We start from the raw sequence: 26552 nt of genomic DNA, 5'->3' as shown, positions 1-26552 counted from the left end.
ACAGATGTTAAAGATGACTCAAGTTTCTGCACTCACTGAACCAGTAAGTAACTTGATTTTGTTGCTCTTTTGATAAGAGCAGGATTTCTGGACCATGCCTGTGTTTAATAAATACATACCTCTGTTTCTTTTTTCAGTTAATGAAAGTAACCTCTAGAGAATAAAACTTTTCCATTGGTAATTAGACCCCTTTTCAATAAACTTTTTGTGATATATAGAAGCTTATAGATAAATGTTTTATATTTGTGATCAGTTTTAATGGATTGTGCCTGTGTTTTCTCTAATTCCTTTCAGAGCAGTTAAACTCAGGAATAACTACTGGGGGCATTATTCTTTTGTAAATCCATTAATATTCCTCACCACCTATCTTTCTATGTTAATGTAATTTTCAGAAGGTTCATAATGTTGGCAATCCCAACATCTCCTAATCATTTTCTATTGCCTAAAATTTACATAGTTTTGCAGAGGAAATGGAGAGATGTGCTTCTGTGCATCAGGTGAATATAAATGCAGTAGTTTTGTTTTAGTAGAAAGTCCACTGAGTTATTAGGTGCTTTCTGCTTAGCTTTGACCAGCATTTGTAATGCCTGGATAAATGTAGACAGGAACAGCACCATTTATTCTACAGAGCAAGCATACTACCTATAATACCGTGATAACACAGATTTCTCTAATTTCTGGTCAATGTTATTCACACTTGAGAGGAAACTTTCCATTCTGTTTTAGGCTGTAGCTTAGATAGATAGATATGATGAAAATATTTCCACTGTCACAATATGATCATAGAGGCATTTTCATAGTGGACAAATAAAATTAATTAAATTGGTGGTTGTTGCATCAATGATTGCAATCAATTTGCAATGATTTGGATGCAAGGTGACAAAGACGTGAAACTTTCACAAGCCTGTGAGAGAATGTTTGTTAAAAAAGAATCTAGATTCTGGTGCCTTAGCAGGTCTGTGTGTGCATCAGTTATCCATGGAAGGAGGCACTGGCAACATGAACGAGCAGCTGCAGAGCAAAGGTAAACAGGATAAGGAAAACTGTGGAGAAAATCCTTTTTATTTACTGTCCTGGGGTGACTTTATGATACCGGTATCCCAAATCATCTGGTTTATGTTATATATTAAGTTCTGCACCTTTAAGACTGGCTTTGAGAGCAAGTGTGGAGGGAAGAAGAAGCTGCAGTTTGTGTTAAGGAAAAACATCACTCCCCCACATCCCGCTCCTGGACTGTGGTGTCTGCAGCATGGACAGACAGCGGGACAGATCTTCTCTCTGGCTTTTAGTTAGTTTTAGCTAGCTGAGGCAGAGGAGTTCCCTGGACCTTTGTCTTTTTTTCATCCTTTTTTTCTCTTGGATCTGTGCAAGCCTGCTCTGGACTGAACACCCAGCCAAACCCCAGGAGCTCAGGCCTGTGGCCCACCGGGGCCTGGGCCTCGGCACTTTCCAGCGTTGGAGGGACTGATAAGAACCTGAGCGAGCCGAGCTACACCACATGAAAAAAGACTTTTCTTCCTAGACTTACCATCCCATCGAACAGCAAGAGGTTTTATTATTTAATATTATTCAATTTCTGTTAAATAAACAGCTTTTTCCACTTCTCTCCAAGAAATTTTTTTTTTTTTTTTTTTCCCAGACCAGTTGGTGGGGAGGGGGCATTTCCCTGGGGAAATCCCCATTTGGAGTTTTCCTCCCTAATTTGCCCTAAACTAGGACATTTACTATCAAAAATTCAGTCCCAGGACAAGACCTGAATTTAGGGAATGATCCAAAACTTGCTGCCTGAACATCATTTTTGGTCATGTTAAATGGTTACTTGAAAGTAACTTAAATAAATAAATAAATAAATGGTGGAAAATATATTTGAACAATTTAAATAAATTCTTATCTCAGTAAATACACCATTTATATTTTTTTTGTAATCTCTACATTATTGTGACACCATTTCTGTAAGAAACAGGATAAAGGGGATTTAAGCACTTGTCTTTACATGCTTCTGAAGGTAGCTCTAAGAAGGCTAGAGAGAAAACTTGTTTTCTTCTACCATAAACTATAACACACTTTTTTAGTCAAGAATAACCTTACCTGGAACTCTGGGCAAAATCTCATGTCATGTTAATTTGCTAAATCAAATCTTCTACTTACAGCTTGCAAAATCAAATATTTTTTTCTTGCAGGTCCCAACTTTTAAAACACTTATAAGTAGGAAACCTCTTCTCCTTTCTCTTCCCCTTCAAGGAGTACTAAACGAGTTTCCAGGTAAAAATCATTTTGTTTTACAAGCTGATAATTTTTTATTCTATATTAGTTCTAATTATGTCTTAAAAACATAAGATTAATTTTGTCCTAATATATTTTATATTTATAAACTGTTACTTTTTACTTTTTTTTCCATGCTTGATATCATTACTAGAATTCTTAGTTAAAACTACACATTTATTACACTGCCCCTCAGATTCTAAGGGTTGTTTTGTATCTTTCCATGTATTCAAACACGACAGAAAATAAAGAAAAAACAAACTTGAAAAGTTTAGTGGAAAGTCTTCCAAATTCATAGCAAGAAATTTACAAAATACTTAAAAAGATGTAAAGAACAAATATGAAAATGTTCTAGATTGCCAAATCATGCACACAAGTTTCACACACAGATACACATCTGTTCACTAAAACTATTTAAAAGTAAAGAGAGGAATTTAAGCACACAAGTAAACCAGCTGAATAACATACCTATTTTACACTCATAACTGTGTAGACAAACATGGAGGATGTTCGTATTCAATGCTTCTCTAAGTGTTATAGTACTTTGCTATACAAGACTTAAAATATCTGGGTTTTTTCCCTAAAAATAAGTAGACAATAACATAGCAGTAACAGGGGCTAACCTTCAAAAATACTTAAAAATATTATTAAAGGATACAACTTTCAAATGATCAGCATGTTAAAGTAAACAATAACAAAAACTGTTTTTCCATGGTCCTATTACATTGGGGCCCTCCCTCTCTTCCTCTCCCTCCCTCTCTCTCTCTCTCTCTCTCTCTCTCTCTCGTTCTCTTGTTCTCCCTCTCTTTCTCTCACAATTGCTTCCCTGTGAGAATATATAAATTCCCTTCTCAAGGGTATATGACTTGCTAGTTTAAAGAATCCTAAGTAAATAATTCTAGGTCAGGAAAGACTATTATCTACTTTATGACAGTAGCTGATAACATTCCTCAAGCAAGAAATATAAAACATACAGTAATGCTTATCCATCTTTCAACATTGTGGCTTAGAAGCTTCTCAAGATATATGTGTTATCCTTTTGTTTAAAACTTTAAACAATTTCTACTTCATTACTGTGTTTAATTGCTCTTTATATTTATTTATAATTTGATGCTAGCTACTTCCTTTAGCTACAAGTCTCTTCCACAGTCTGACTTCAGTGTGGAAAAAGCATATTTTTTTGTTTTAAAGTGCTACATAGTGATTTCTTTGCTTTAATTTTAGTGCTTTCATTATCACAGATATTACACAATCACTTGGTTTCTGCACACCGCATGTGTAGTTATTTTCCCTTCACTGTTTCTTTTAAAAGTTGAGGTCTATTTTTCTTTACTCATGAAAAATGCATCTGTTCCCTCTGTAACTTTTTTGAGTTGTGGGGCCCAAGTTCTCACTCAGCAGTCAATGTAGATTTATTCAGTTTGCAATGATGCACAGTGTTTATTTCTCTATTCTTTTTGAATAATTCCTCCATTTTGTCTATTTTTGGGGTTAATGCTGTTCACAATGATTCTTATATCTCTTTCCTATTTAAATTAGATATCTTAAAGCATACCACCCTGTACATATGTTTAGAATTATTTTTCATCATGTATGTAATTTTGAAATTCATTCCTGAATACCATCTACCACTTTATCACTTAATGTCTTGATATCATGGTAATCTCTGTAGCTCTTTAGACCCAGCTCTTTTTATTGTCCTCTGGAATTTTGAATCACCACGAAACTTTGTCATCTTACTAATTACCTCCTTCTACATATTATTTTTCTATATGGTGAACAGCAAAAGTCCAGGCAATCCCTGTGATATGTCTGAAAAGTGATCATTTATTTACTCCTTTCTTCCCAAGAGCTTTATCTTTAAACCCACAAGTTCTTACTGTGTGATGTTGTCCAGTTTTCCACTGTTAAAATATGAAATACTTTTGGACACCTGTATAAAACTTTATTGTGTGAAAACTGACTCGGGATGATAACATATGACAGTGGGGAATTATTAATGTTTCTGCCTACCTAAAATATAAATATGTCTAAAAACCATAGTAAATACACAATATTTTTTCTTTGCCTTATGGGGTTTGATGAAATGCTGCAGTCCTGAGCATCTGTCTCCTTGAAAATTCTCTAGCCAGGAGGACACACTCTTGTCTTTACAGGGTAAAAGTTGAATTCTCAATATCTTTGCTGTTGTTTGCTCATATGTTTGTTCTGTTGTTCTTTCTTTTGCTGTCCTTTAAAATTTTCTGTGATCTGGAACTGACCCATTTACAGAAACAAAAATTCCTGTTTAAAGTGCTGCAGAATCCAGAAGGATGAATGCATCATTTTTTCATAGCAATTCTACTGGAAGAAGTCACACAGGATTGCCTCTACTTTTCCTTGAATAGTCAAAAATAACAAAATGTGGTCCTTGTTATAGATCAATCATGGTTAATCTTCTAAACAGCACTTGGGGTCTTATTCCTTCACACTGCATTCAGTATATTACTTATTGCTTATGCTGTGTTTATCTGCATTCTAAATCGTGTTTAATAAGAAAGATTCTTCCATTTCCCCAAAAGGCATTTAATTGAAGGTGACCAGCAGGTGCTTTGCATAAAATTTCATTAGCCTCTTAGATTGTTTTTGACACCTTTATGAAAGAATGCTTCATTACCATGCAAATGGTCATTGGCCCTGCTTCCAAGCTAATCACCATATAGCATAACATGCATATCACAATGTTATATTCTGTATGATTTATATGATTGCTTCAGCTAATTTCAGAGTTATAATGGCACACTTAAATAACTGTAGAATGGCAAGCATCTCATATAAGTCATATCCAATTATGCCATTAAGAGTATCCAGTACAATCCAGATAAGAGAAGAACCAAAGAAAATGTATTTGTTTGATACTCTTATCCTTCCTGATAAAGAAAATTATGATTTCTTTGCAGCTTTGAGATGATATGGAAACTCAATACAAGAACAAGTATTAGCTTTCATTTCTTTGGTTATCTCTCATGAATATGAATAAATGAAGGTCTATTTTGCATACAAGTTTGTAGCCCAATAATTTATACAATTTTCAAGAACTAAAATTTTGAAAATATTTGAAAATAAAATTTAAAAAAACACACTTTCTTTTGTTTTGTATTTTTTTCATGTTGCTGACTTCTTTAAATATCAGATTTTATTTTTTTTTTTTTCGTTTTTTGCTATAATTTCCAGCTTGTACATTAAGCAATAGAAAATTTCAACTCAATATCCACAGTCTGGTTGGGTTTTTTTTCCACTGCATGCACACATCTTATGTAATATTATAATTATTCTGAATGCTGATCTGAACATAGATTTTGAATATGGATTCAGGTAATTTCAAATAATACATGTTACATTTACAAGGAAATGCCGCAAAAGTAGTGTGATTTTTACTGAAAACCTTTCCTCTTGGTAGAACTTACTTAAAGAGACTATTTGAAGTTAAAGACTGGAAGTTTTTTGTTTGTTTTTTTTTAATAACTGGCATCCACTTTTTTTTTTCCCAGCAAAGCATGAGAATGTGCATGTTTTTGTGGCTTTTTCTTTTTGTAATTAAAATGCAGCTTGGATTTGCAGGTATCGCATATTAAGACCATTGAATGTTACAATCCTTTTTAGCAAGTACTTAAGTATTAATGCCTGGAAACTGACACTGAAGTTGCATGTAGGCAAAAAAAGCCACACTGACATGATTGTTACCCTTTCCAGCTTTATGGGTGTACATTTACTCACATTTACCTTTCTTTGGAAGAGGACTCTTGGCAGATTCATGGCTATGCATATCCTGGCCCTGCCTTAGTGACCCAGCAGGGTTTGAAGTGAGAGTAGCAGATTATTAGCATGAAACTAATTGAAAAGTTTCAGTGTTAGCAGTCTTTAAAGGCAGTGTTATCAAGCCTTTAAGCACCTATTAAATTAGCTAGTTGAAAATATTGCTGTCATAACAGTGATTCCTGCAACTACTCCTACTACAAACAATTTCTGACTTCAACAAGCAATGTCACTTTTTCTGAAATTCATATATTGTTATGATAAGAAATGAAATTATATGACTTATTTTGACATATTAATTACTCAATTACTGGCATAAATCTTGCTGTAGATCGTGGAAAAGAAGTCTCAAACCCAAGATTTAAGCTTCTGAATTTTTTGACATCTTAAAAAAATGCATCAAATCTCCAGCCTTTTTTTAATTAAGTTTAAATATTTATGTCTTTGAGTTGTTTACTTACTATAATAGTGAAGACTAGTTAGACAGTATGGAATAAGTGTAATTAATATAAATATCAGTAATACAAATACAACCTGATCTATATGAACTTCATTTTCCTTAATTAATTATTTATAAACTGACACTCTTTTTATACACACACACAATTTTTATTTTTTTACATATTTTTTTCTGAAGAACCACAGCATTGAGATATGGTTAAAAAAGAGGACAGTTTAAAAATTCCACAGTGTGCATCATAAAGCTCCAGCTACTGACCTTTTATATTATTAAGAAATAATATAATTTAAGGCATTTCTGCTCACCCAATGGATAACACAGAATATGAAGAATGAAGTCATTTTTCCTCATAGGTCATTTCAACTTTCTGTACTTCATAGGCAAATCTATAAATTCCATGAAAATATAACTGGGCACTGTCAGACTCCAAATATGTGTTTCTCATTTTAACATCTTCACCTGTTGAAGGCTACTAAAATATGGTACAGTTCTGTGTGAGTTTCAGTGAAAGATATTGATATATTTCAAGCAGTCTGTTATTCTGCTACTGATTTGTGTTATGTATAATAACACAAATAATAATAACATGTGCCATCCATATGACAGACCATGTTAAATGCATGGTATAATTTGTACAATGTTGGAAAAAGAACCCCTATGTGAAACAATGGATCTGTAGCATGAACTAACTGCAGAAGATAAAAAGATGACTGCAGCACTAGCATAGCAATTTGAATGCCAGCTGGAAGTCTAAAATAATACCTCAGTTGTATGTGCCAGTAGATCCTGATGGTAACTACGGCATGGTAGTTCACTATTAAATCAATGAAAGCAATATTGCTCCCTCCCAGTCTGTTTCTCCAGCCTCAATTTTCTGGCCTCAGACTTGCTTTTACTGAGCTTCAGGAAACCTGTTCACCTTAGAGAACCTATCTTACATAACTTCTGCTTGAACACCACTGCCCAAACCAAACACAACGTACAACTCTCACCTAGTGCTTTTCATGAGAAAAGGCTGCAGTGACATCTGTTACTGAAGCCTCTGTTTTGGTTTTCTCTGTTAGTTCTTGATAATGAAACTCTTAGTCAGTTTAGGCATGTCATATAGTATGGATCAACACTGTGCCTGGAATCAGATGATCAGGATAAGCACAGAAGTACAGATACGAGGTTAAATTTTATTAGTTTCCCTAATGTTTGTTTAAAACTCCTAGTTTCCACAAATATTCATTCCAACAAAATCATGAGTGGGAACAGTGCCAGAAATACAAATGAGGGCAATGTAGAGCCACAGTAATTGGTTTCAAGATGTGTGTATTTGCAGATTTTTTGAGAGTAGAATAAAGTTTCATTTTAATTGTAAGAAAAAATTAAATAATATTTGTATAACATATACCTTGCATCCTCCTCACTTGCCTGCAGAAACATCATGAGATATAAATGATACACAGTGCTTTTACTCAAACTTCTCTCTTTTTGAGGACCTTGAGGAATACAGTATTCCCAGAGTTAGGAGCATGAGAAAAGACAAAAACATTTCATATGGGCTTAACTAATCTGAGAAAAGCCAAAGTCTCATCTCCCTTCAAAACCAGCATAAAGCATCTCAGAAGTGTGTGTGAGAGGAGAAATCCCTCAGTACTGTACTTCTAAATCAGAGGATTCTGATAAGAAGTTCTAGTCTTATTAGCTATAATTTGACCTTAAACTTTTTTAGGATCACAGCAGCTGTACACAAACCACAAAGTTCTAGCTAAATGCTGCAATGTAGCCTTTGATATCTTTCTGTGTCATGATTAATTTAATCTATTAATTAATTAAGCATTTCCATATTTATAATTGAGTGGTTACGCATGGTTAATTATCACATTACTACTTAAGTACCATAAACTCCCTCATTGAAGATTTTTTGTCCTCTTTTTCCCTTTTTCAAATGCACTGTGTCTGTATGTAGCATTATTCATCAAATAAAAATAGTGAGATAAATATTTATGTCCCAATGTTCCTTAATTTAAATGACATTTTCTTTTATATGTTTAAATTTGCATTTACTGAATGACATTGAGTAGCCATTATTTCCTGATAAACAACACAGTAGTAGTCATGGTTGATGATGAATCCAACTTAATCCTTAATTGCTTTAAAGTTTGCAGAAAAGGTTACAACCTTAGAAGTTAGTCAAGATAACCAAATTTATAAAATTCATGATATGTCATATTTTCTATCACAACATTGCCTTTATCTATCTTGTATTTCCTAGGCTGCATTTCTCTTTTCTGGGCTGAGATTCACATTTGGTGGCTCGGCTGTGTATATCCACCCTATTGCCAGGCAATTTTTCCCAACATCAATCTGCCTTCTGTGTTTGCTGCTACCCACAGTTGCATCCAGCTGTTTATATGGCGAACTGGGGAATTGATCCAGCTGTAAAAGAACTCAAACATTTTTTTTCAGAGATAATTTAGGATAAATCAGTTCATCAATCCAATCCATTCTGTGGCTGTATAAACACTTGTGTCAGCACTGAGCAGGGGCTCCTGCAGCCGGAAAACCCAGGGAATGAGGTTGGGTTTGTGAAGCTTAGAGCACGGTGGGTGCTGAGGGATCATAGCCACAATGTCCAGTACCCACATTCAACAGCAGCATTTCTGAGATAAATAGTTAGCTCCTTCTGATGAAGGCCAGTTTTCATAATTAGGCTCCATACAGGCATTTTGCAAGGACCCATTTTGTTAGCTTTATTTACTGAAAGCTTAAGGCTTGCCTTTTTCTCCCAAATGAGAAACTGGTAGCTGCAAATCTCACAGGCCCAAGAAGTACCTGCTTTTCTTACATTTATTTATGAACCAACTTGTGCCCTGATCTTGCCTCTGGATCTGCTAGCTTGGGCTTCTGTGCCTGTCACTTAAATCAGTAGTTTCACAAAGGCCCAAAGGGCCATGACAGTAAATGAAGATGAGAAGAGCTTTAAGCAAGGCAGAGTTAGAGAAGTAAAAATACTGTCATAACTTCAGCATCTTATTTATTTTCAGCCATTGAAAATACTTTCCCATACTCACTTCTCTTTAGAATATATTCTGTTGAAATTAAAGATGATAATTTTAATGGTTGGTCTTTTTGTTATTCTGCCAAAGCAGCTGAATATCATGTTTGAATGCTAGATTTATGTTTCTGGAATAAACTTTTAGGAAATACATTTATTTGTTCCTTTCTAGTTTTGGAAGAAGCATAAATGCAGTCCTGTAGATTCATCTTTTGCTGAGAAATATCTAGCTTGTAGCCTTTACTGCTCATTGTCCATATTGCCTATCAACAGTTCAATTTCATTATGCTGTTTTTGAGCAAAACTGAACACCAGCTTGTCACAGTAATGCCTTCTGTAAGCAGTAAGGGAACTGGACTCAGCACTTCAGTGTCTTCCTTATGCAGCATCAAAGCAATAGCTCTGGAAAGCTGAATTAGAGTTGGTTGTTGAAGCAGAACACATTTCCCATTCTCTCTACATTATTCCTGTAAATGATATCTTTTACAGAGGCAGTGCTCTCTGGAAGAAAAATAGTATACTGTTCTTGTGTCTGGCTTATGTATTTGTAAAGCTACTCAGGCAGAAAGAGAAGCTGAATATTTCAGTATCTGTCTAGCTCTACTCCATGAATACAGGGGGAAAAAAACCTACTGAATGAAAGGTGCTACATTTCTTTCATATGTACTAGTGCAGATTTCTCAGATAACCTTCTAAGAAGAAGTGAAGGTGCAGCAGTTGTGTTTGAAAATACTTGCACATCTGGAAATGGTGAATCAAAACTCCTTGTTTGTTAACCCAAACTCTTTGCACTGCAGTTTTTTAAAGAATCAGGGTGCATGACTTTGCTGGAAAATACTTTCCCTGCAGATATGCAAAGTGCAATCTGAATAAATCAGCCAAAAGAACCCAGAAATATAAAAATGTAGAAAGTGCTCATTAATTTATATTTCAATAGCTATGTCTAAAACTGCAGAGTAAGTTGTTCACACTAAGTAACGATAACGGTAAATACATCATGCTATCTTCCAAAAGCTGAACCAGAAGAGCTAAGAGTAGAAAAGTTTTAACTTATTTGTAAAATCCAGCCATATAGAGGCAGGAGATATGACTTTTCTAATGCATTTTATATTAGATTCATATTTTGTGGATGTAGAAGAAAAATTGTGGGAGAGCCCAAGGTCCTCTCTGATGCTAAGCAGAGTGTTAGAACTAGCATTTATATACAGGATAGTTACTAAAGGTAGAATTTTGTCTTGACACAAACGGAGCTCTTTACTGTAGATAGCAACACAAATTTATCTAATAATTTCTCAGTGTACAGAGAAATGATGTCTTACAGGGAGAGAATGTTAACAGTCTAGCTGATTACTATTTTATGTATAGATCGTAATATACCCTAATGTTGTTACAACTTCTAACATGTCCTCAAAATACTGGCTATTTTGTAGATAACTTCAGGACCTGAAGTTAAATTGTTAACCAGAGTATTTGGAGTTTTCTAATCATGGAGCTCTTTAAATTACTCTTTGTTGGCAGGGGAAATAAGCTTGGGAGGATTGAGGTGTTTCTGTCTTTTGTGCTCTGCTGGCTCTGTAGCCATACCACAGGGACTGGTGCATTTCCTCAGCACAGCATGTTGCAGTGCAAGCTAACAAAAGAGATTCAAACTCCAGAACTGGAAGATGTATAAATGCATGGATGACTGTGATTGCTCTAAGTGAATAAGCCCTGCTAAAAGGCAGCTCTATTTAGCTGAGACACAGCACTGTGCTGATCCTGCCTGCACTTTTGGAAAATTCGTGTGTTCCGTACCCCAGTTCACTGTGCGTTTGTACCAAGTTGCTCAAAGTTCTCTAATGCAATGCTCTGAAGACTTATTTGTTATTGGAATACTCTAAAGAAATGTGCAAGAAGCTTGTTGAAAGGATCATATCCCTATCTGCAGATCCTATCGTGTTCCATGTAAATAATGGGAGTAACTACCTCAGAAAATGAGAAGCAATGTCTGCCTGAGAAATAAGAGATGCATTTTATGTTATTCACTCACTGAAGATTCAGGCAGCTACTGATAGGAATACCTGTGGTTACCTGTAGATTCAATTCTGTGAATATTTCCTTGAGTAGTTCCTTATGGTTAGACTTTGATTTAAATAAATAAATAAATAATCAGCAGTATCATTTGAAGTTCTCAATTTCTGAAAAAGATTGTTCCCTTTTAATAAAAATACACAAGATTAAAATAATACTAATACTAATACTAATACTAATACTAACACTAACACTAATACTAATAATCTCTCATTATCTTATGTTTATTTTTCACTTTATATAGAGAGTCCGCGTTTGTGACTTGGGAGCTGATGCCCTTGTCATGCATGTCTGTGTCCTAAATGGGTGTCAATGACACTCTGATTATTAGCAGTAAACATTTTACAGGCATTAGCATAAGAAATGCATTATACCACTATTCAAAGACTACACTGACACAAAATGAAGTTTATTAATTCTATTATCATCATCATTATTATAATTTTTATTATCTTTGTGATTATTATTGCTCAAAGGTTTGACAACTGAGCTTCAACATCTGATGTTTTCTTTCTGATTGCTTAGAAGACCTTTTTTCTACTACTCTCCACATTTCAAAACAATAAGTAATTTGGTATCTGTGTTTGAACTAATCATCATCCTTTTCAACTTGTGATAAATGGTTTATGGAGATTGTCGTGTCTTAGAGTCAGTTTTGTGATCTGTCTGATACCCAGTACATGTTGCAGTCCATCTTCAAAAATCAATAGATTTGGAACTTTACTGCTCTGGGACAGTACATGTTTACTTTGTGGTGAAGGATTGTGTGATTACATCAAGTTTCATCTTCTTTACCCCCATTTCCACTCCATTTTCTTTTTATTCCATGGTGGATAATTGGAAAAACAAACAGCAAAGGAAAGTGATTTTTTTAATTTATTTTTTTTTTTTTTTGTCAATAAGATAAATATTCTTGGGATCTGTGTCCCAAGAAAACTAAAAAAATTACTCCATAGAAGTGAAATCATCTCTTGGAATGTGACAGATTTTTTGAATATTTTATTATCCTTCCACCTAGTTTAAGCATAAATAAAACAAAAAAAAATTATGCCATAGTAAAACCCAAATAAATCTAGTTTTACCTCTTAAAAGACTGTTTTCTGACAGTTTTGGTCTGAACAATCTAATACTAGAGCACAGTTGTTACCCTTTTAAGTGCTCCTCCACTCTCCTTTCCCAGCACCTCATCAACCCAAATTAAACATTTAGGGTGATAACATTTGAATTTCTATTTATGTATGTATTACAGAGTAAAAACAAGTAAATCAATCAATCAATCAATCAATCAATCAACAAAGCTTCAGACATTCTCTTAACATAAATTTCCTTAGCATTTACCAAATAAAGGTGCTGAAAATACCATACTGAAGTGCATAAGCCAGCTTTGTACAATATGTTTATATAGTAAAGATGAGGTTTTTATGTACGTATATTAATATATATCTAGTCCATCTGGGTATCTAGACTTCATCCTTCTCTGAAATCCTGAAAGGTCACAAGGAGACAAGGTTGTACATAGGAGCTATAATTCTGAGGAACTGGTTACAAGAATTAAACTCTAATAATTGAGATATATAAATTTCAAACCAAGTAGTAAAATATTCTTTATTTTCTTTCTACCCTCCATTCCTGTGGTTTTCTTTAGCATTTTTTGCCTTGCATAATTATTAGGTGTTTTGTCTGTATTTAGACTACAGTTTTTAAACCACTCTAAAATAGTGATGATGCCAACTTTGCCGTATTCATTTAGGCAATTTATCATCCCAAAGTCATCTTGGTAGCTACTCTTTAGTTAACCTAAACTTAATCTGATCTCTGAGTAGATTTACAATGGAGTATTGCTCACAATTCAGCAGAATAAATCTTGTCCAGTACTTGTCACTAAATACTTCACATTCTTTACAATTTCAAAGGTCAAATTTCAGCATTTCTGGAGTTTGTTTTGTTTTGTTTGGGTTTTTTTAATTCAACTTTAGAATTCTTTTTCAATGTCTTACTTGTTAGCCCATTTATAAGAAACATTTAGTTATTACAGTTAAATACTGGGGTATTTTATATTTTTTAGTGGGTGAATGTTCAGCATCTTAGGGAAGAGAGAATATTTTTTAATGGCATAGTAGAATTTTCCTTCATCTCCAGATCTCCAGTGCTCATTTACACTACATGCCTGATAACTTCTCAACTTACCTGAAGGGTACTTCTGCTGAGTAGAGGCACTCCAAGGCAAAATCAATCTTCCTAATGGCAGAGAGAATTGTGCCACCTTAGTTGGTACTGCAGGTTATTTAGTATAAACATATGTGTTCCCATTAAAGGCCATCCGCATTCAACTAAAATGAGTCACTTGTGTAAGAAGTTTTGTTTATAAATCTGAGACTAATTTCCCTAGTCTATTCTGTATGTGCCGTGTGGTATAAAATTGTACAAATGTCAGTGTGCAGCCTCACAAAACATTTCTCTGAGAGGAGTATTATGCAGTATATTTCTCAGCAGAATTATAAATAAATAGAACACGGAAAATAAAATAAGTTTGAGGTGAAAACTTCCACTACTTATCTCTCAGTTAAAAATGCAAATATTTCTTCCGTAACAATAAGCCACTCACATGATGGTTATATTAATATGCAATTAATGCAAATTAAATTAATTATGTGCACAGATATTTAACCTGTTGGTTGGAAGGATCCATTCCCACTGGCTTTTATAGATGACTCTACATCTGTGACCACACACACAAGACTGTATGTACCGTGGTTGTCTTTGTCTGAAAGAACATTCTTGCACAACACAGTGGGATGGAGTCAGTCAGCTTTTTCAACTTTGTCGGAGGTCCCCTCTTTCAAGCTAGAGTCACTTTCATCTGTAATAGTCAGACAGGAGAGTTTTGCATTTCAGAAAATGTTTGGTCTATATTTTTGGTTGTCTTTCATGTACTAAAATCTGTGGAATTTTCCGCCTTCCTGAACCTGCCTGAGCATCTTTTGGTGCTCAGTGTTCACCTAGCTACAACTGTGCCATCACTACATGATGAGAAGGTTGGAGAAGGAAAGAGGAAGGGGATGGAGGGATTTATTTTCATACAGGCATGAAAATCTGGGCTTCCCACATCCACTTTCCTTCAGACCCCGCAATGTCCTTTGTGACCTGGCTGGAGCAGCAATGCCCCAGTGCCCATTCATGCTCTGGCTGCAGCACATACAGAGTTGTCCTCAGCTACAGTACTGGCACACAAATCATTGTTCTGTCTCCTCAGCTCATGAACTCCCCCTGACCTATTGGCATGAGACTGTCCTGGAAACTACCTCAGGACACTGCCTGACTCCTTGTATTATCAGCACTGCATGCACAGGTTTACCAGCATTAGCTTTGCTAGCCCAGGGCTAGGGCTTTGGCAGCAGCGACTGCACAGCCTGGAAGGAGTTTTCCTCTTCCTTTTCACCAGATCATTTCCTACTTGTATTTCTGGTGAAGGAGAGGAGATTCCCGTCGCACATGGGGGCTGTTTCTTGTTAAAATTTAACACATATGGGCTGTCCAGTATTTCCTAGCAGGGAAAGCCTGGGCTTGGACAGGTATCAACAGGGACTGAAAGGGGGCTGCCACGGAACTCAGTGGTATCTGGCATATGAGCTACAGTATTTCTCTGTGAGGCTGGCTAGCCAGTATGCTGTGTTTGATTTGAGCTGTCTGGCAAACTTGAATCTCTCAGTACTTGTGGTTACAAGTGCTGAAGTGTGATGTCAGATCATAGGCTCCGGATGAAAGCACCTCTCAGAAGCAAAACCACTGGGAAAGGGATTGTAAATATTATTTTACAATATTATTACAATATGAAAATACTATACAATAGCCTCTGCTGAGGGTATGAATATCATCTTTAGTGGGTTTCATAGAAGAGTTTTGGAGAACAGAAACCTTTAATTGTTGTGACAGCAGAGGCAGTGTAGAAAATGGAAACTTCTGGGCATACACACTTTGTAGTGAGGAGTTTTAATGGCATTGAAAGTTAGACTTGGTAGATAAACCAGGATCATGTACTAAAAGAAGGTGAAATGTGAAGATGAACTGTTGTAAACCTGTACCATCTTGGAATAAGTGTTGACTGCCCAGGAAAACTCCTGCAACTCTCAGTCCCAGCTTGAATGCACCCATGAAGTCTGTGGGTCAGCACAGTCAGGAGGTCCAGGGGGAGCAGCTAAGTCACTTTTGTTACCCCACTAGGTAAACCTTCAAACCTAGACTCATTAAGCCAATGAAAAAACTTGGCTTCTATGTGCTGATATAACTACTACAAGAAAAAAGTGCAGGAATATCCAGTGAAATCCTTCTTTATTTCTGGCACCTCTGTTTAAATCTGATCACATCCTACACAGATTTCCTTATATACTATCTATTCTGCAAGTTCATACTATTCCTGCAACTCATACAAAACTTAATATGACAGTATTTTAAATCAGTCTTGAAAGGCGAGTCAAATAAAGATAGGACATACCAGAATAAAGTTGTTAATTGTGGCACTCAAGGTTATGTAATCAGTAAAAAAATGAAATGTTTAAATTAGGGTTGTACTTTTGTTGTAAACCGTATGATATATTTTTTAATTACTTTGTCACACTATTTTTTTTTAAAATATGATTTTATCACTGAATAAAGAGGCCTTTTTTACAGATGAATCAGAGTAATATATTCAAGGCATTTTTTCCCCAGAGTAAGGTCATACTGTAAAGCCCCACTTAGTGAGTTTATTTAAAAGGGACTTAAAGTATCTGTTTTACTTGAGATAGTGCAAAGAAAAACTTGAAAAAATTTCTCAGGTGGTTGGAGAACCAAACTGTAATGGCAAACTTTAAAAGATCAGGAACTTGATCTTGATATTTCAGGAACTTGAAATGTAAAACAAACATTCAATCAAAATAAAGCATTTCACAAAACATTAATTTAGCAAACTCAACTCTTCCAACATTAAATTTCTCAGATTTCAAGAGGAAACTATGAGAAGGAAAGAACAGAAAAAAAAAGAGAGATAGGTATCACCCCTGGATCCAGAATTGTCTTAGCTACCATAAAATCCAAGGTAAATAGGAACAAACCATGTGACTTTTTGTGTAATGTTTTTGTATCTGCTCTGGTCTCCTGTGGTCAGTGCTTCCCTGCAGATGGGGCTTCTGATCATCTGGCCACTTTGGGGCTACACTGAGACTCCAGAGGCTGACTGTGGGGCATTGCTCCAGGTTTGCCAGTGACTGAGAGCTGCTCTGGAGGCTCCAAAGGGGACAGGGTGTGGGCCAGAACACCACCCCACTTTTACAGAACTTGCCTTGTCCCCTCACACACACACACTCACACATGTTCACTCTCTTTGGTTGTTTTGAGCCACTAATCACTTTCTCCAGTTGCTCATACACACAATTAAAGACCGTCATAAAGCATTTGTTGAAGATGCAACTTTGATTATGACATTTCTTTACTTTCTACTGTTAAATTAAAAGTTTCTAATGTACTCATAAAATAGCTTTTTCTGTGCACTTATTTTCCACTTTAGCTTTCTCTTTTTGTTTGGTTTACTTTATTATGTAGTCTAAATTAATTTAGTTTGCATAATTAGAATGCATACAAACCTATATCATCTTTAGAAATGGAGAATTTTCAGTTTAAATGTGCAATAATTAAGAGCAAATGGGACTGAGTATTTAAAATAGTGACAGCTCTGTATCATAATGTGTTAGTATGCAGTTGTTTGGTTATAGAGAACAAGAAAGGAAAGCTGGAAAGGTGCCAATAAAAACATACTGAGAATATTACTTTCATCTCAAAGATCAAAGGAACCCAGGATCTTCAGGAAGAATTCAGATTGAAAGTGATGAAATTAAAATGTACATTGCAGATGATAAGCAAAGTAATTGTTTAGCAATTTGTGGGAAGGTGGAGAGCTTTTGCGAGAGAGCAAATGAAGACATGAAGCCCAACCACATGTCTAGAGTCTGTCAGAGGTTATATCCTGAAATGAGGAAGGGTAACAGCCACTAGATATATGCTTCAACTGAAACCATACCCATATCAAAAATAAAGATACACTGTTGCATAACTGGCATAACTGGGGACATCTAATCTTACTAATGTCTCCATAATTAGTACAGACTGTAAAAACAAAGGAAAAAAGAGCACCGTTTGTATAATGAGTTAGACTGTTCAACCCTGACACTTGGCAAGAACTTAGCCAAATATTTCCACTGTGTACTCTCTCAGAAATAATTAATGCATAATAGAATGACTTATTTTTTAATGACACAGTTTGACCATTTCTAATATTTATTACACAACTTAGTCAAGAATGCCCATACACACAAGAGAAAGCCACAGTTTTTGCATTTTCTCCCAGTTTGTCCCAAATGAAACTGGAACAAGAAAACGCAATACAAGGGCCAGTAATCATCTCTCCCCCACAACATTATCACAGTGATAGTGATAATAAAAAGATGGAAATCCATCCTAAAATTTACAGGAAAGATTTCTAAAAGCAAGCCTTCTGCATGTGCTGGAAACAGAGGTTTAAAGTAAATCCAGGGCTCTGCATCAGCAAATGAAAATGCTGTACTTCTATTGACTTGGAAAGCTGCTCCTACTTATGCCAAAAGTTAATTTGTCTTCAAAGTGCAATTCAAAGGTTTGATCTCCCACTGTTGAATGAAGAAATGGAGTTTAAAGATTAAATTTATTTTCCCTTTACACTGATTTTTGTGTAGCTCACTAATTCTGAAGGATTTTTGGTTTGTTTATAACAGCATGAGCTTTTTTACATTACAGGATGTAATATTATAGCCCAAAAACTTCAGAGACTAGATGAATGACTTAATCTTAATAGTGGCTACTGTCCTCACAGTAAGAATACACATATTATTCATAAACTGCTCTCACCAGATAGTAATTTTGTTTGTGGTTTGTTTTAAATGAGCTGTTTAAAATTCTGTAATTAATTCGGTAAACATGACAAAAATGACAGATGGTTATGATAAAGGAACTTAATGCCTCATGGAAGCAAGTCAAACCACAATCACAAACAGATGTTTTCTGCAAAGCCAGATTGTTTGTGTGTGTGTGTGTATACACATTACACACATAGATATGTATATGGTAGAAATATGGATTTATATATGTACATTTATGTGCATGTCTATCTGTATGCGTAAATGTTACTTGAACACTTTCCCCACACTTAGTTCCTTAGTGCAGTAATGACCACATTCATTCCTGTAGTCACACAAAAGACTCCTATCAAGAACAATTCCTTGAATTTTCATTAGTTTAGGAATCATTTACAGATAGCACTTTTGGAATTGTTCATAAGTTAGAAATATATGGTTCTCATTTTCAGGACAAAAAAATCAAAGCAATAGTTTCAAAAATTGTTATAATGCTATATAAAATTGTTTTCTGAAATGCAGCTACTAGAGGACAACAGTGGAACTCAAGTTTAACATTAGCCAGTTTACAGACATAGGGTAACACTAACACAGAGTCAAGGAGGTGACAGTACCATGGGCAATTATGGTTTTCCAGCATAGTCAATTGAAGATCAAAGCACATACTTCATACTATACATAAATACACATTTTTAAATCTAATAATGATAATCTCACAGAGCAAACTTGACATGTAAAACACAACTAAAGAGCAATTGTGCATTTCACGACAATTTCTACTTTACTGGGCTGTAATCTCCAGTGTTAGTAATTTTCATTCAGACTTGAATTCTAACAAACCCCTTCCCTTGAAGGGGAATGCCATGACAGAAGCAGTCCTCAGTAGATGCTTGAGACCACCTAAGCGTGTCATGAACAAGCAACACAGGTGTTCAGGGACTGGTGATTTCATCATAGGCTTTGTCAGTGTCAAGAGGCTGAGAATATGATCTGGGTATACACTCTAGGCAAAATGCAGATCCATAATAGCAGCATGCTTGCCAGGCCTTCTGCTTACACACTGTTGGAAGGAAAGGGTTAAAACTGGAAGATTTGGAAAAGAGGAGGGAATAGTTTCACTCAAAGTGACCTTGCAACTGGGAATACTAAAAGTATTGGCGTGGGAAAACTCATTTATTATACCTAGAGCTGATCGTTCCCTGCCTGTTGTGGGAAGCAGAATTCCTGTGTAGAGATATCACACTCTCACAGATATTCTTGAGCCTCCTGCTGGGAGAGAGTGAGGGCAGAAAAGCCCAGCTTTGTGATAAACTGTGTTTGTGAAGCCTTTTGCTGCACTGGGGCAGTACCCTGCTGTGCTCCAGGCTGAGCTGAGCCTAACGGAGCCGGTGTCCCCATGCACCTCTGTCCACAGGGATGATCCTACTGGAGCCTGTGTCCTCATGTGTCTTTTTCTCAGGATGGACTAAGCCTACTGGAGCCCATGTGCCCATGTGTCTGTGTCCACGGGGATGAGCTGAGCCTGTGTCCCCACTTGTCTCTGCTGCCTGTTGTTAGCAAGGTAATTAAGTAAATCTGAGCTTTGCATTTCAGCGGTGGCTTTGGGGTGGTGGTCTGGTTACCTGCAGGTGTCAATTCACACACACACACACACACACACCAGCTTCTCTTTGCAGAAAGGTGTAGGACTAAAGTCACATTAGGGTGCATGAAGTTTCCTGGCTTGGAAGATCAGAATTCCAGAGGTATGTAGTGACTGGCTGTGCTTTGCAGACACTAAGGGTTCTGAATTGCTATGATTTCGTCTGTGACTCTAGACTCCTCCAGCACAACCAGGGTTCCCTACTACCTATAAAAGATATTTTTATCCACATACACTGACACTGGATAAGCATTTGTGACAGTGGAGAGAAAGGAACATTTAAATGAATGGTTTCATTTAAATTCTGACACATCTATATCTGAAGAACTCACTTGAGCTACAGATAGAATACAAGCTCCAGCTGTCAGAGAAAAATACAATCAGGTGGGAAAGGGATTTAATCAAAAATCCTTTTGAGGATCACAACAACAATTAAGAACTCTTTAAAAGTAATTTCCAAATATGTAAGTTTAAAAAATACATGTCAGAGTAAGGGTCTTCAGGTACTTTAGATTACAGACATTTATATAATTTGTTCATATACTCCAGGAAAGTGCTCAGGCTTTACTTCAGAGAAAAAAAAATATCTTTTAGTATCTTTATATTGCAACAATGCTGTCTTTATATCATTACCCTGCTTTTTTGTCATTTCTGTGATGCACAAAGTAATCAAATCCTGAATGAACTGAGGAGGGTTAAGTATCTGTAAATTTATTTGGTGTCCTAAGATAAGAAGCTCACTATCACAGAGAAACAGTGTATAAGAGCACAGTGAAGTTATGAAGTCAATAGTTTACATGCAATAACCTCATGTGTAGTAAAATCAAAGGAACTGTTGTCCAACTTGAAAGAGAAATTTAATGGCAATGCTCAAAACCAAGGGCTACAAATCACAGAATTATTGCTGTAAATCAGCAGCAGAAGTGGGATGCTGAATAGTGAGAGCTCATTGTCTCTGAGCTTGCATAACCAGCTCCTTCTGGCTCTTAGATTAATCATTAGACCAAACATTATACTGTTTTGTGATGTGGATCCTGTCTGGATTTCTAGCTTAGTTTTTGTCATGCAAAAGATGCTGCAAGGCTTGAAGTAATCTCACTGAAATGAATAACTCATTTGAAAGTGAATAGAATAGAAACCTGTCTCGGAAACACTTAAAGATTTCAGAAGACTACATTAGAATACCACACAAAGGGTCCTCCCAGTCGTACCAGCGGTTTTACAAGCATGTAGGCTCTCCAGATGGAATGCATTAGACTCAAGGAGATTTGAATCAGAGATATAATCATTCTTCTAGAGAGTTTCCACAGTAAACAGACAATACTGACAAGAATAACAGTACCTCATATGTGAATACCCATGAATAAATTTCACAGACATTCACTGATGAGACTGGATTAGAACTCAAGACCTGACTCCAAAAGTGTTTGCAAATGTTTTATAACTTGAGATCATTGTGAAAACACATGTTGGTATTCCATAATGTACTTTATAGAGGCTCAGGCACAATATAAAAAGCAAAATCAAACAAAATCACATTGTAACATTGTACAGAAAAAAAGTGGGACTAACATCACAAAATAAGAAGCATTACCAATTTAAAAGTTGCATTGGAAAGTGTTAAACTGGCAATCTGCAAATTGCTTCATGGAAATATTTAAGCAATCTACTTCTAAAGTTACAGGAATATGCTGACTTCTCTCTCACTTCAATATTCTCACAGAAATTGCCTGCAGCACATCCTGTAAAGACATCCTAATTTCTCTTCTCTCAACCTGTGAGACCTCAGCACTGGACCATGTGACAAGTGGTGAAACTCAGGCATATTACATGGTAGGCTTGGAATCCTGCTGTCTTGACCCTCTCCAAGGCTCTTTGGACTAAACCTTCCCATTAAGGAGCAGACCCCTAGCTGCAACCCCACATTTCTCTTCCATTCAATGACCTAGGTGTCAGCTGGACCCAGCCAAAGGATGCCTGGCAAGCAGAGTGACAATAAGCAGTATCTCAGTGCAGCACAACAAAGTGAGAGGAGAGCTTGGCAGATGGGTAAAGTGGGAGTGGGGCTGGTGTACTGATCCCTTCAGTGTCCAAGAGCTGGCAGGCAGCTGTTTGCCTGATGGAAACCAAGAGAGATTTTTTCTTATTTTTTTTAAAGGCATAACTGTTGGCTAATGAAATTATCATTTAAAACTACTCCTACTGCTCCTGCCAGTGCTGCTCTCAGTGCTGCTACAATTACCGCTCCTAACAATATTAATCTTCATTTTCTGATCACATTCTTGTATTTTTACTACATCAGGATAGTTATTGTGCTTTGAAATAGCGTACTTCATCAAGACAATGTTTTTTTTTTTTTTTTCATTTGGTTAACATGTGTTTCTCTTTGATTAATAACTGTGCAAACTATGTCTTACATAAAAATTTTAATTTCATGAATGGTGTCAGTCCTCTCCTTATCTATCCTGATATGCTAATAGAATACAGAGAAAATTAATTAAATTTGATATAAAATTTGAATCTGTGTATTTTAGCTTTTGTTCACTTCAGAATCTTTTCATTCTTCAGATACACTAAGTTGGAGATTACCACAAAGTTCAAAAAATAACAATCAGAGCATATTAAATGAAAAAAAAAATAAGAAATTAAAAAGCAAAAAAAATTATTTGGAGGATTTGAAATCCCTTGTGATGCTTTTCTTCCTTTCTCATTTCTAAGAATGCTACAAGATGTAGGAGATACCATAATGCTCTTTTCTTACAGGTTTTCAACACATCCTTTAGAATTTACCCTCCAGGACAGAAAATCCTCTCTTCAATAAAAAGAATTTTAGAACTTATGGGTGTTGGTTTCTTTTTTCCTTTGAATTGTTATCTAAATTTTAAATAAGTCTCTAAATTATAAAGCTCACATTCTGGGTTTTTAGTTAAATAACTTTAATATAATTATTTTGGCTAAGGTAAAATAATTTAAGAAGTCTGAAAATACCTTCTGTTCCAAGGGTTTTGATATAAAAGTTTAATTATTATCTATATAGCCCAGAAGGATAAAATTAATTTTACATTATCAATGACAAGTTGAACAAACAGTTCAGAGTTTATATTAAGAAATTAACATTATATATAAGCATAACCACATACCTATTATCATATATATGTATGCATACATAAAATAATGAATGCTTAACTATATTTATATCTATGTAACTGAGATTTCTTTGTATTTTTCTTCTTTTTAAAATATAATGACCAGACAGTTGGGATATTATTGAGTATCAGAAGAAGATTTCCAGGAAAAGAAACTGTAAACTTGAACACAGGTAGCAGTATAATAGAGATTAATTTGTATTTTAAATTTTAAATGTGAATGAAGCAGGTCTTTACTCAACAGAAGACGCAATTTCTAGAGGAATTCATTTATCTTCAGCAGAAAGATAAGGATGACATAAACTCACATGGAGTGATTATAAAGAAAAAAGAAGGTTCATTACAGTTATAGTTTGTACTGCAGTGGCTGCTGATTCCTACTAGTGCTAAAAGGCAATAAGGATGTCACAGAGACATAGGTGGACCAAAGCTTGAAATCCTCAAAACAACCACACCATGGGCAAACTGCTTCTACAGAAACTCTATGAGAAACCAAGAAAACACAAAAAAACCCACAAAAAAACCACAGTTTCATCAGAATGGAAAACAGACACAATATTATTTCTGCTATTATAATGTCCCTTATACTGCATATTCTCTCATTTGGTTCCTAGGCTTTTTCACAGTTTGACTCTTCTTACAGTACATAATCCTTCCACAAGATTCAGTGCTTACAGTACAATAACCAGGATTTTCTCCATATTCCTCCAAGTTATTTTCTTAGCGTGTGATCAGACTCTGAAAAACTGTTGTTGTTTTGTAGATGGTTTTGTCATGTAAACTTTTGCATTTAGAAATAGCTGGTGTAAGCACCAGGAGAATCTGTTCCCTGGCTTGGTCTCTGATTAGATTCAACTCTTGAGGCAGAGATTCTTCCTGGATGTTGCTGTGTAGGCTGAGATTTCTGAAAGAAGAGATTACCAGTTTGGATGATCTGTTCTAGAACTGGTAAATTGTGAGGACAAAGCAAATAAGACAGTGTTTATCTGAGCTTCCTGACACTGAAACCACTATATATGGCAAACTGGAGCCAGAATGCCATACTAGTATGAGAAAAAGGAAAAAGTAATTTAATTTCTCTAGAAATAATTTAGTACTGCAATCAGGACATACTATTCCCCACCAAGGAAGGAGATAAAAAAGGTTACATGCATATATATATATTTATATATATGAAGTCTACTATCATTGGGAGTTAAAAAATCCACAATATCAATAATCAAGCTCTAATTAAAAAGAAAAAGTGAAAAACAAATACAAATCAACTGCAACAACAACAAAAGAAATCAAACAAAACCCAACCCATTCAAACAAGAGCTATCAAACACTAAGAAGTAAGATTGCACCATACCTCCCTGCCCCCAAACCCCAAAACCAACCAAACAAAATCACTAATATGAGAGTAACTTAAACTTCTTCCTCTTGGTGCTGAAATCCACTTCTCCCTAAGCCAAACCTTTAATCTTAAACAGACATAGAAACATTTCAGTCTAAATACCAAATCTGTTGAAACCTCAGGGGTTGCAAATCAAAAATATGCCAGCTAAAGTTTGGTAATGAAGGTCTCCTATTTTGAGAAATTTAAAGTACACACTTCATGCAAAATAAAGCATAGCTTTTAAAAGGAAGTGCATATGATGGTGGATTTACTTGTGTAAAGGTTTTATCTTTAGTTTTCTTGCACTCACACTGTCTTGAACAACACTATTTTAAAAAACCCTACTCCCTGCTGATCTTATTGCTGTGTGCCTATAAGAAACACAGTGTGCATGTTGTCAGTAGCTTCTCTTAACAGCACTAAATTAAAGTCTTATGCAAAGTATCAGGGAGAACTGTAGCATTCTTTGTTCTTAATAAAATGCCAGATAAATCTCTTAACCCCTTACCCTCTCTCCAGAGCCTCTGATTAGAAGCATAAACAGTTTTCTCAAGTTTGAGAAACATTACTTAGAACAAAACCTTAAATAATTTCTCTCATCCCCTATAAATATGTAAATTCTTCTTCATAATCTCTAATGTTTTTCAGACAAGGTGTGATTGATGCAAAAATTCCAACTCCCAGCCTTTTTTGGGGGTGTGGGTGGGTAGAAGGGTGGGAAGTGGAATCTTAAAAGCACAGTGGTTGAGATTACTGTAATGTCAAGCTGAGAGCCTACATAGCTAGCCATCAGTCCCAGTCCTGGCACTGGGCTGTGTGCCCCTCAGGCATGCTAAGTGACTGTATCTTCCTTTTACCTTTGTGAGGAAGCTTAGATGCAAGCCAGAGCATCTCTAAAGATAAGGCTGAACGTCACAGAAAGTCAAGGGAGACAGGTGGTTTCTGCCTGAGGGTGACTCAAAGTTGCCTAAACTGAAATGGTATTCACAATTTTCAGAGGATTAAAAGAGGAACTGTGCAAAATAAAATCTACTTCCCTATCAGAGATAGAAGCTTCACTGTATGTCTCTTTCAGCTGTCAAACCTCCATCTTATACTAGATAACTTCTACACAACTAGTTCAGGTTTAACAAAGCAACAAGGCTCACCTTGAGTCACAGAAAAACACACTGGCCAAAGCAATCACTCTGGAACTCTCAGAGCACAAAAAAAAATCAGAGCTGAAAGACAGTTCAAGTTCTGTTCTTAACCACCTTTCCACAGTTAATTGTGGAAGACAATAACAGGCATTCATTATTTTGACCTCTAGATTCGGTTAGAAAGTTGCTGCTAAAAGGTCTCAGGATTAAATCAGCTGGTTTTTTTTTCTTTTTTAAAATATTTTTCTTCTTGTTTATGAGAAGCCAATACCTGTTGAGCAGTCATGCTGGATTGGTTCCACCTGCCTGCAGTTCCAGGACTTCCTAAATATAGCAGTAGAAGGCACCCAAGAAAAATTTAATATACAACAGAAATGGTATATATAGAAGTGCTTTGTAAAGCATAGAAATTTAAAACACAGCTATTCTGCATCAAAGCTTTTCCTCAATAAAAGTATCTTTGCATCCGTCTTAAAACAGGAGATTCACGTTAAAAGTAGATTTGGTCCTTTGCATCTTCTCTGGTTAGAACACAATGCTTCAAGCTGAAAGCCTGTTGTGTCCTAAGTGAGCAATGACTATTTAGACTATAAAGAAGGCATCTTCATTTTATTAATGGACTCCTTTGACATGTATTAGTCTAAACTGTTGTGTGGTTTGGCTTTTTTTTTTTTTCTCTTTCCTGAGTAATGACCGG

General features: G+C 35.7%; 1 long non-coding RNA gene across 2 annotated transcripts; it reads left to right on the top strand.

The window, feature by feature from the left end:
• Nucleotides 1-1186: 1186 nt before the first annotated feature.
• LOC111925019 (uncharacterized) lies at nucleotides 1187-24634 on the top strand. 2 transcript variants are annotated; one of them, XR_015286938.1, is made up of 5 exons: nucleotides 1187-1549; nucleotides 2181-2262; nucleotides 20010-20111; nucleotides 21916-22025; nucleotides 22956-24634. It is a non-coding gene; the product is annotated as an uncharacterized LOC111925019 (long non-coding RNA). The 2 variants fall into 2 exon arrangements; XR_015286937.1 differs by lacking the exon at nucleotides 22956-24634 and adding an exon at nucleotides 22142-22712.
• The last annotated feature ends 1918 nt before the right edge of the window (nucleotides 24635-26552 follow it).

The sequence above is a fragment of the Cyanistes caeruleus genome, chromosome 1 (genome assembly GCF_971803275.1).
Source record: "Cyanistes caeruleus chromosome 1, bCyaCae1.hap1.1, whole genome shotgun sequence".
Lineage (NCBI taxonomy): Eukaryota > Metazoa > Chordata > Aves > Passeriformes > Paridae > Cyanistes > Cyanistes caeruleus.
Note: the sequence above shows the minus strand (reverse complement) of the source record. Positions and strands in the feature narration are given on the sequence as shown.